Source organism: Papio anubis, chromosome 8 (assembly GCF_008728515.1).
Source record: "Papio anubis isolate 15944 chromosome 8, Panubis1.0, whole genome shotgun sequence".
NCBI classification, from domain to species: Eukaryota; Metazoa; Chordata; class Mammalia; order Primates; family Cercopithecidae; genus Papio; species Papio anubis.
Genome location: NC_044983.1, coordinates 66,095,261 through 66,106,281, shown reverse-complemented (window position 1 = coordinate 66,106,281; position 11,021 = coordinate 66,095,261). Strand labels below are relative to the sequence as shown.

General features: G+C 38.7%; 1 pseudogene; it reads left to right on the top strand.

Annotated features, from left to right (window-relative positions):
- Positions 1-7,734: 7,734 nt before the first annotated feature.
- LOC110743891 lies at positions 7,735-10,177 on the top strand (annotated as a pseudogene).
- Positions 10,178-11,021: the final 844 nt, after the last annotated feature.

Below are 11,021 nucleotides of genomic sequence, written 5' to 3'. Positions count from 1 at the left end.
ATTCCACAGACTTGCATGTTCTTTCTCTTGGAAATAGAATTATGTTATGAGACCACAGTATTTCTTATTCATATAATTTGATGGGAGGAAAGACAAAATAAACTATAAATTCAATTTACTGACTTACTTATTGAGGAAATTGAGATATTACTAAGTAAAATATAAATATCCAGTCCAGCTTTTTCAAAAGACAGATACGTAAAAATATAGTTATTGCTAAAACTGGTTTGTGATATGCTTTCACAGTTTATTTAATGTTATTATAGCCTGTAATCAATATATAAACAATAGAATTCCTAAGTAACACATAAATCTCTGAAAGAAATAGATTAAAATCAGCTGTTTTTTGTTAAAATGTTGGGGCTTTAACCAAAACATAGACTTTTAACTTCACTAAATCTAAACTCATTTTAGGAAATATGCAAATCCATATAAGTATGAAATTACCATTAAACAGAATTTTTATTGTAATTTTATTTCCTGAGAATTCAGCATTTATTTTGTTTTTCTGAGTGAACCCTAGGATTTTATTTTATTTTATTTATTTATTTTTTGAGACAAGGTGTTACTCTATTGCCCAGGCTAGAATGCAGTGGTGCAATCCTAGCTCACTGAAGCCTCCATCTCCTAGGTTCAAGCAATCCTCCTGCCTGGGCCTTTCGAGTAGCCGGGACTACAGGGTGCGTGCCCCTAGGCCTGCCTAATTTGTTTTTATTTTTGTAGAGACAGAGTTTTGCTTTGTTGCCCAAGCTGATCTCAAACTCCTCACCTCAAGCAATCCTCTCACCTTGGCCTCCCAAAATTCTGGGATTACAGGCGTGAGCTACTGTGCCCAGCCAAAACCCAGAATTTTCTGAGTTCAATTTTGCTTGGCCAACTGCCAGTCTGAAATGAAAACCCTCTCATCTAAAATCTTTGTAGAGCAGATACATCATAGAAATATTTCATTTGTAAATCAAACCCACAGATCCACAGAACTGTTTCATTTCAAAACTCTCTACTTCAGCCTCACTGTCAGGGAAATGGTTAACAGATTCAAAACTAGTAATGAAGATGGACTTGCAGTATCTTTTCAATGATCAGTATTAGCAAGTAGTGTAAATACCTATCTAGGACTCATCCATATACTCATCTGTACCTATGGTTATCAATCACTGGTTTATTTTTATGTCCTCCCTAATTTTGTGTGCTTAAGAGCACACTCTGATTTTACCATTTACTATTCCATTTAAATAAACCTTGATTCCTAGTCTGGTGCTAAATACAGAGTGCTCAAAAACAGGTCTTTCTATTTTTTTTTTTTTTGAGACGGAGTCTCGCTCTGTCGCCCAGGATGGAGTGCAGTGGCCCGATCTCAGCTCACTGCAAGCTCCGCCTCCCGGGTTTACGCCATTCTCCTGCCTCAGCCTCCCGAGTAGCTGGGACTACAGGTGCCCGCCACCTCACCCGGCTAGTTTTTTTGTATTTTTTAGTAGAGACGGGGTTTCACCGTGTTAGCCAGGATGGTCTCTATCTCCTGACCTCGTGATCCGCCCGTCTCGGCCTCCCAAAGTGCTGGGATTACAGGCTTGAGCCACCGCGCCCGGCCAAAAACATATCTTTCAAGTGTATGAATCGATTTGAAAATACGTCTATATCTTTTAAATCAGAACTATATCAATAAAAATATTTTAGTAAATTGTCAAATTAGGCTGGTCACTGCCATATCTTTCAACACTATGTAAACAGTAATTGAAACTAATAGACTATTTGAAACATATTTTAATTAAAATTCATATACAAACCCATGTATAAAGTATATGTTAAGCTATGTATTTTACACAGATTTCTGGTATTAAAATTAAGCATATTCAAGATTTGAAATGCACATAGCCCAAAGAACCAATACTTCATTTATCATGAAAGACTAATTTGTTTTATGAGAGTGTGGAATAAGCATTCACCACATGAAAACATTTTAGTACAACCACCTTTCACAAATAGTATATTTCTGGTTTCTTGCTCTGCAGTGGAAGAGCTACAAAAAGCAAAAGCAAACACCTTTGTGGTAATCAATAAGTAGCATTAGTACTACATATATTATGCTTCAAATTGAGTTGGGTCTATTTTTGTTTTATGTTTCAATGTACAGCATTATCCTTTGGCAATGTCAAGAGAATGAAAAATGTGCTGTTTATAAAATGAAGTATTGAGTTTATTTTAGATATCACAGCTTACAAAAACACTCTCAAAATGCAAAAGCATACCCTTCAAGTTCAATAGAATAATGTATATTGGAAAGGGATAGAAATAAATTATTTATTATACATACTAAAATATTTATTTAATTTAAAAAATATACACGTAATTCCACAAGCCAGCAAAATTGAACTATCGTTTTTGAGATTCTCAGCCAGTCTTTACTTATCTGCATACATAATTTTTACATATTGTAATGGAATAAAATTGCACTTTCATAAGATAGAGTTTAGTGTTTTAATGTCATTTGCCACAATTTGCCTTATTATTGACATAAAACTCCAACATACAGCTTGTTTGAGCATTTATCAGTGGAGATCTTCATTTCTGGCCAGATTTCATAAATCCATTTATTAATTAGAAATAAGCTGATAGATAAGATAGGAAAAAAACCATTATTTATTAAATTCAACATACCTTTTATACTTCATTTCCTGGATTCTTGAACCTTTAATCCAATTAGCGTTAGGCTGTGGAGTATGAAAAATAATCGGCAAAATCATCAGGTGAGAGTTCCTTCTGATGACCTGTGTGTCTTCCTTCTCACTCCAACACTATTACTTTACCTTCCAGTTAAGAAACAACGCAACTATTTTTTTTAACTGAATGAAAGGGATCATTTTTGTTTCCTTACGGATTATTAAACATAATACTGAACTAACCTATCATGACAGCCAGTGAGGCAGTGGTTGGGCTAAAGAAAGGGGATAGTGGGGAGGAAACTGAGTGAGGAACTGCCACAGGCAGAAGAAAACATTTGGAGATGGCTGTGTCGGCTATCTCCATCAAGGTGGCGGTTTCAAGGATATATACATATGTCAAAACTTACCCACTGTAATTAAGTGCTGTTTATTGTGTGCCAATTATCCCTTAATAAAGCTATAAAAAATGTAGTGCTATTGTAAAAGTAAAGATAATTATTAAAGTAAAAGTAATTATCAAATGTCTGTGATATTATACCATTTTCCTTAAAGGGGCAAGAGATTTTGCCTTTTTATCTCATTTTATCTGTAAGATAAATTCAAAATTTTGGGAATGCTTACTTAAGGCAAGCTTAATTTTCCATATATTGTTTAGCTTGCTTTCCATTGCAATTCATAGTTGCACTTCACCATAAAAAATGCAGGTTGGGCGCAGTGGCTCATGCCTGTAATCCTAGCACTTTGGGAAGCCGAGATGGGAGGATCACTCGAGCCCAAGAGTTCAAGATCAGCCTGAGCAACAAAGTGAGACCCTATCTCTACAAGAAATAAGAAAATTAGCCAGGCGTGGTGGCACACGCCTGTAATCCCTGCTACTTGGAAGGTTGAGACAAGAGGATCGCTTCAGCCCAGCCATGATCATACCATGGCACTCCAGCCTGGGCTGACAGAGGGCAGCCCTGTCTCAAAAAAACAAAGCAAAACAAAAACCTCACACACAAAAAACGAAAGCAAAGGGCCTTTAACTAAAACTAAAAATAAAACATGTATTAAAGCCCTACATTCTTTTTGAGTGTACAAATCATTTTTGCTGATATCTTTATGATTTTAGTCTTTAATCCTGTTCTTGAAATTGATGATTGAGATTTAAAACCTCATATGTATTACTTTTGTACTCTCCATTGATGGTTAATTATGATTGTTCCATATTTCCCCTTATTCTTTCCCCGTATAAGAAGACAGTGAGATGTCAAACAATATGTTTAAGGATGACTTTACAACCATCACAACTCTGGGAGAAAATGTCCCACATGTGTACAAAGTGACTTTAATCTAGAAAGAAACATAAATTTACAAATAAAGTAGCAAGCAAGAAAGAATGAAAAGGAGGAAGGAAGGGAAGTAGAAAGAAAAATTCATACATTAAGGGTAATTACAACCCAGTTATAGCGCTCCTGTTTTATTGTAATGGCATATCCAAGTAGCTCCACTTAATTGAAAAGCTTGTCACCTCTGGAACCACCTTGTGGATGCTTTCAGCCTCCACAATTCTGGGCAGAGAAATCGCCTTCATTTAGCAGGAGTACCCTTGAAGGTTGGTGCTCACCCTCATGCCCCAGCACCGATACACATATTCTTATCAGGCTTCAAACATAAATGAAAGAATGGGGCCTATTATAGTATTACCATAAAACATCTCAAAATTACGCATTTATAATTCCTGAAGGTACGCTGATGTGCACTGAACTTAGCTTGATCCAGACAAATATGTTTTGGCATGAGGCAGAATAATTAAAAATTGGAATTTTGAAATTTGTGAAGGTTTTGAAATGCAGAGACTCCAAAATAGTTAAATATTGACCTCAGCCACAATACACCTTCCTTCTTCTTATATGAGACTGAAAATCAGAAAAAAACTTACATAGTAGTTTCCCACAGTAAGTAGCTAAGATGAAGTGATAGCTTTTGTTCTAAACTTTATTTTTTTTAGCAAATGAGCTCGGCATGGGCACACATTAGATTCCCACACAGAGGACATATTGCTTGCTGAGCAATTTGCCCTACAGAATATTGCTATGCTGCCTTGCTTTGGGCACACTGCTAAGCTAAATTCCTGTCTCCTGTCATCACTGACAGTAGAACAGCTGGAAACTAAAGATTGCAAGAAACATTATAATTTTTTCCTTAAACAATTTTCTTAGATAACAGCAAGTTATTTTTATTTTTATTTTTAGAGATGGTCTCACTGTGCCACCCAGGCTGAGTGCAGTGGCGCAATCCCAGCTCACTGCAGCCTTGACCTCCTGGGCTCCAGCAATCCTCCTGCCTCAGCCTCCTGAGTAGCTGGGACAACAGGCATGTACAACTATGGCTGACTAAAGTTTATTTTTATATTTTTAGAGACATACAGGTCTTGCCCAGGATGACATGAGGTGGCACAATTATAGCCCATGGCAGCCTCAACCTCCCAGGCTCAAGGGATCGATCCTCCCACCTCAGCCTCTGGAGTAGCTGAAATTATAGGTGCACATCATCATGCCCTGCTAATTTTTGTAATTTTTTTTTTTTTTTTGTAGAGACAGGGTCCCCCTGTTTCCCAGGCTGGTGTCAAACTCCTGAACTCAAGCAGTTCTCCTGCTTCAACTTCTCAAAGCACTGAGATTATAGGTGCGAACCACCATGCCCGACCAGCAAAAGTATTCTGAGAACACCTTTGAGGGGAAATATAGTATATTCTTATCAATTCTGCCATGAGAACTATGTTAATTTTGTCAATATTTTTTCCTTATTTGTATGTCATTGTAATCAGAGATTCAAGTATATTTTATTCAAAATTTAAAAAATTTTAAACTTTCCTTTTCCACTTAAAACTCAGTAAGGACAGGTTTATGTGAACTGATTTTTGTGGCATATAATTGTGACATTTATCCATACCCAACTAAAATACTGAATTTATGAAGCTGGAAAAGCCACAACATCCCAGTTATATACCCTGCCTGGTTTGACTTCCTAGAAAGTGAATGTAAACCACTGGCTTGCTATCACATTGAAGGAGTGTCACACGGCTTATGTCATAAATTTGGGGACCACAGAGCTCCTCTCCTGGCATCTTCCTCCTACTGCCAACTTTCAGCATAAATAGTTTGCTCCAGTAAGTTGAGAGAAATTGAACAGGGGCAGAAGCTGGGAGGAGGAGTACCACTTGTACAAATTGTGGGAAATCACTACTCAACTTTTTATAACATCAAGACACTTTGTAAGGGCTTTTAGAACATTCAAGCAGCAGGTTATCGAGCTATTTGCTTGGGGTATTTTTTTTGGTACTAAAATATTTAAATGATATAACACTATTTTGCTGACCAATAAAAGCATTCATACTAAAAGATAATCTGAGAAAATTTAACTGCTTTTAAATAGAGATGTAAGATTAGTAAATGAAAAGGTGTTATACCTTATATATCTGATTTTAGTAAACCATTCATGTGAACACATCCCTACTTATGCTCAGATATAATTATCTACCTGATAATATCTTACTCTTCCTTTTTAAAGTAAAACTTATATATTTGGAGATTCATAGTTAATTTTCATTTTATTTCTCATTTTACTACTTTCTCTGTTTTAATGAAATGCTCTTCATTTTTCCTCCTGAAAACCGAATTAAGGTATTTATTACTAACTTCAAGACCACTTTAAAAATATTAATTTAATTGACAATTACGATTTGGCACAATGTTAGAATATAATACATACTGAATATAATTTAGGCTTTCTTGGCTTAAAAACAAAACCAGGCCAGATACACTAGTATTACTGTGCTCACACCTGGAACCCCAGCACTTCAGGAGGCTATGGTGGGAGGATCGCTTGAGCCCAGGAGTTCAAGACCAGACTGTGCAACATAGGGATAAATTTAAAAATTTAAAAATTAGTGGAGTGTGGTGGCACACACCTGTAATACCAGCTATTTGGGAAGCTGAGGCAGGAGGATCCTTTGAGCCCGGGAGGTTGAGGCTACAGTGAGCTATGATGGTGACACTGCACTCCAGCCTCAGCAAGACCCTGTCTCTAAAAAAAAAAACCAAAAACCAATTCAGAATTTTGTAGTGTCTCAGCCTCACTACCATATTCATTCATTCACTCATTGATTCATTTCAGCTCTATTTTTTGAGTTTACTACATGCCGGGCACAGAACAAGGTACAAGGAATTTTAAAACAAAAAGATGTGTAAGACATAGACCTTGCCCTCCAGGAACTTGGATCAAATAATGTTGAATGGGTAGATCAAAGAACCACTCACTGAAGCTTCTAGTTGACAGCATGCCAGATATCAAAGAGTTCACAGTGCCTGCCTTTAACTTAAAGCATGACAGGTTTTCTGCTGGTCTTTTAGTCAGTTCTTAGTTTATATACCAGTGCCCATAATTACATCAATTTGAATGGATTTCTTCAGTACAATTTCATGTAACTATATGAATGATTTATAAAACTCAAATATATAAAGTGTAATACCTTATCATCTATTAATCACACTGACCTGTTGAAAGGCAGTTATTTTGTTTCTTAGATTAGTTTTCTTTTAGTATGAATGTTTTTATTGGTTACAAAAATAGTGTCATATCATATACACATTTTGCTTGCTCTGAAACATGTTCTGTATCTTTAAGAGTGCATCAGATTAGATTATCAGTTGTAAGGGATAGAATCACTAGTTTACTTCTCAAGCCTACTACTTCCCAGTAGAAAGTCCTAGGTCATCTCTCTTTTGGCCCAGAGGCGTAAGTTACCCCACTGTGAAGAGAAGAGTTCTGCTGTGTACTCAGCATCTAATTTTTATTCTCTGCTCAGATTTATTTCATGAATAATATACCTGAAAGAGCTAAGGGAAATGAAGACAGTGATCCAGATAATTTTGGAAAATCCAGCTCCATTCACATTCTCTCCTCTGATTGTGCCTTGGGCCTGTTGCTTGGAAGAGCAGATGAGTTGTGGACCCAGACTCAGGCTAGAGAGCAGGCAGTCCCAGGGCCATAGTGGCACACAAAGCCCCTAGCACAAAAGGCATCACCAGGCATGGGCAGTGCAGCCAATGGGGAGAGTATGGGGTTTACATAATCTTTTCTACTTCCCACATCTTCTCCCTTGTGTCCTATCTGAATTAAAGACACCACCCAGGTGCTAAAAACTAGACTCAGTGTGCAAGCAAAGAAGACAGTATCAGGATTGATGTTGAAATTTAGTCTGGATAAGGAAAGTGAGGATTTGATTTGGGTGAAGCACAGTGAAAAAGTAATAGAAGCAATTGATCATGGATCCAATGGGTGGAATAATCGTTGCCATTGAGGCAGTAAAAGAAATGGGGTGAAAGAGGGTAAGAAGGTAGAGGAATGGGGCAGGGAACAGGATGTGAAGGATTCAGGGAGGGGAGTTAGTTTAAGCTTCAAATTCTAGTGTGGCCACCGGAGGGAGGGGCTGCGTGGGGTGACAGGTGGTCTTTAAAGGAGAACACAACTAAATTCAGAGAAATCACCACTAAAGAACTCATCTATGAAACCGAAAACCACCTGTACCCCAAAAACCATTGAAACTTTTTAAAAATGCAGCAGATTAAAAATAAATAAATAAAGGGGAGCACTGCAGGTACTGAGGGCCCAGAATGAGTGATTCTTAGAGAGATGGTTGGAATGGAGATGGAAATAACAAGACCTCATGCTTAGTGCAAGGATGCCTTCCAGAAACAGGAGTACTAACTGAATTCCAGCTTTGGGAGGATATTCGGTATTGCCTGGTATCTAGAAGATGCATTTCTGTGATCACTTATCACCTACCGTCCACACATGTTAACGTACAAGTAGGAGTTTATTGGCTGAGATCTCTGTTTATGTATGCCCTTTAGAACTGTCCTAGTAGAGTGAGTGGCGCTCACTTCAACAGCCTGGACATTTGAACACTCCACCCATTTGAGAGGTGGGGAGCTTGGCAAATGATGATCCACGCTGCCTTTTGAACTGCCCATGAGCTAGGGATGGTTTGTACATCTTCAAATGGCTGGAAACAACTCAAAAGAAGAATAACACTTTGTAAGCAATGAATATTACATGAAATTCACATTTGCGTGCTTAAATAACGTTTTACTGGAACACAGCCCACGCATTGTTTCATATTGTCTGTGGCTGTTTTCCCACTACAAGGACAAAATTGAGTAGTTAGGACGGGGATCACGTATTTCACAAAGGCTAAAATATTCATGATCTGGCTTTTTGCAGAAAAAGTTTGCTCTTCCACAGGAGGCCTGCACACTTTTGTGCAGCTTGTGCTGCTGCCTTGTCTCTCGTGATCCCTAAGAAATTCCAGCATATTTTGCGAGTACTCAACACCAACATCCATGCTGGCAGAAAATAGCCTTTGTCATCACTGCCATTGAGGGTGTGGGTCGAAGATATGCTCATGTGGTATTGAGAAAGCAGACACTGACCTCACCAAGAGCGCAGGACTCTCTGAGGATGAGGTGGAACATATGACCGCCACTAAGCAGAATCCATGCATTCAAGATCTCCAACTGGTTCTTGAACAGACAGAAGGATGGAAAGGCTGGACACTATAGCCAGGTCCTGGCCAAGGATCTGGATAACAAGCTCTGTGAAGACTGGAGCAACTGAAGAAGATTCCAGTGCATAGAGGGCTGCGCCACTTCTGAGGTCTTTGTGTCTGTAGCCAGCACATCAAGACCACTGGCCACTGTGGCCATACTATGGCTGTGTCCAAGAAGCACTAAGTCTGTGGCCTTGTCTGCTAATACATAGTTTATATACCAAAAGAAAAAGGAAAAGAGAAAGTTTGCTGCTCCCTGCTCTAAACATTAAGTAACCCTTCATTTATATATCCTCTGGAAAACAATCTATCTGCTGTATGCTAAGGATCCTCATCAAAAAATAAGACGTTAATCACAGGAGAGGCCATTGTGCAGCCAAGAAAAGCGATCAAGATCAGAGTTGAGGGAAGACTGGGTTGGTGGAGAGCGTCGGGGACCCTGCGCTGGCTCTGCTGCTGCTATGGGACCAGAGTGTGCTGCCTGGGACCACCTGGCACAGATCTGAGGTGGATTGAACCCGATTTTACCCCGGTACCCCACTTTTGTAGCCAGTTACTTGTTCCTTTTAGACTCCGCTTATTATTCCATGAAGTGGGATAGTCACTCCCTTACTGGGTGGTGATATGTGACAATCTTTCCAGAAGACCTTGTGTGGAGTCAGCCTTCAGTCATGTTTTCTTCCTTCCCCCCTGTTAGGGCGAGACCTCCAAAAAGGACGAATTACAATTTATGTCACCAAAAGACCATTTCACACACCACAGCATTGAGAGAGAAAAATTTTTGTCTTACGATTTCCTGCACTTCCGAGGATTCAGTTAGAAAGTATAAAGAAAGACCAGGCGCGGTGCCTCAATCCCAGCACTCTGGGAGGCCAAGGTGGGCAGATCACCTGAGGTCAGGAGTTCCAGACCAGCCTGACCAACATGGTGAAACCTCATCTTCACTAAAAATATAAAATTAGCCAGGCATGGTGGTACATGCCTGTAACCCCAGCTACTTGGGAGGCTGAGGCAGGAGAATCACTTGAACCTGGGAGGCAGAGGTTGCAGTGAGCCGAGATTGTGCCATTGCACTCCAGCCTGAGCAACAAGAGTAAAACTCCGTCTCAAAACAAAACAAAACAAACAAAACAAAACAAAACAAAAAAAACACAACAAAAACAGAAAGTATAAAGAAAGCTCAGTCTTTACACTGAGCCAAGTGGAGGGAAAGAGTATAGTGGAGATGAAAACACACTGAGCTGTACCATGAACATCTCAGTCAGGAGAAGGTTAACATGTTACAGTACAGCCATATGACTGAACATTATACAGCTCTTAAAAGAAAAATAATGAGTGGGGTACAGTGGCGGCCCCTGTAATCCCAGCCACTCAGAAGGCTGAGCCTAGGAGTTAGAGACTAGCCTGGGAAACATAGCAAGACCTCATCTCAAAAGAAAAAATAAAAATAAAAGGTAACAATATTTTAATGACATACATAAAATGTGAAAGATATGACAGTGAAAAAACCAGAATATAAAATTCTATATACAATATGGGATTAACTGTATATTTAAAAGAAAAAAAACACACAAAAAAATAGCAAGGAATAAAAAGCTTATGAACTTTTTGAAAAAACAGCATTTTGGCCAGGCTCAGTGGCTCACACCTGTAATCTCAACACTGGGAGGTGGAAGGATTGCTTGAGCCCAGGAGTTCGAGATCATCCTGGGCAACATAGTTAGACCCTGTCTCTACCAAAAATACAAAAATTAGCTGAGTGTGGTGGT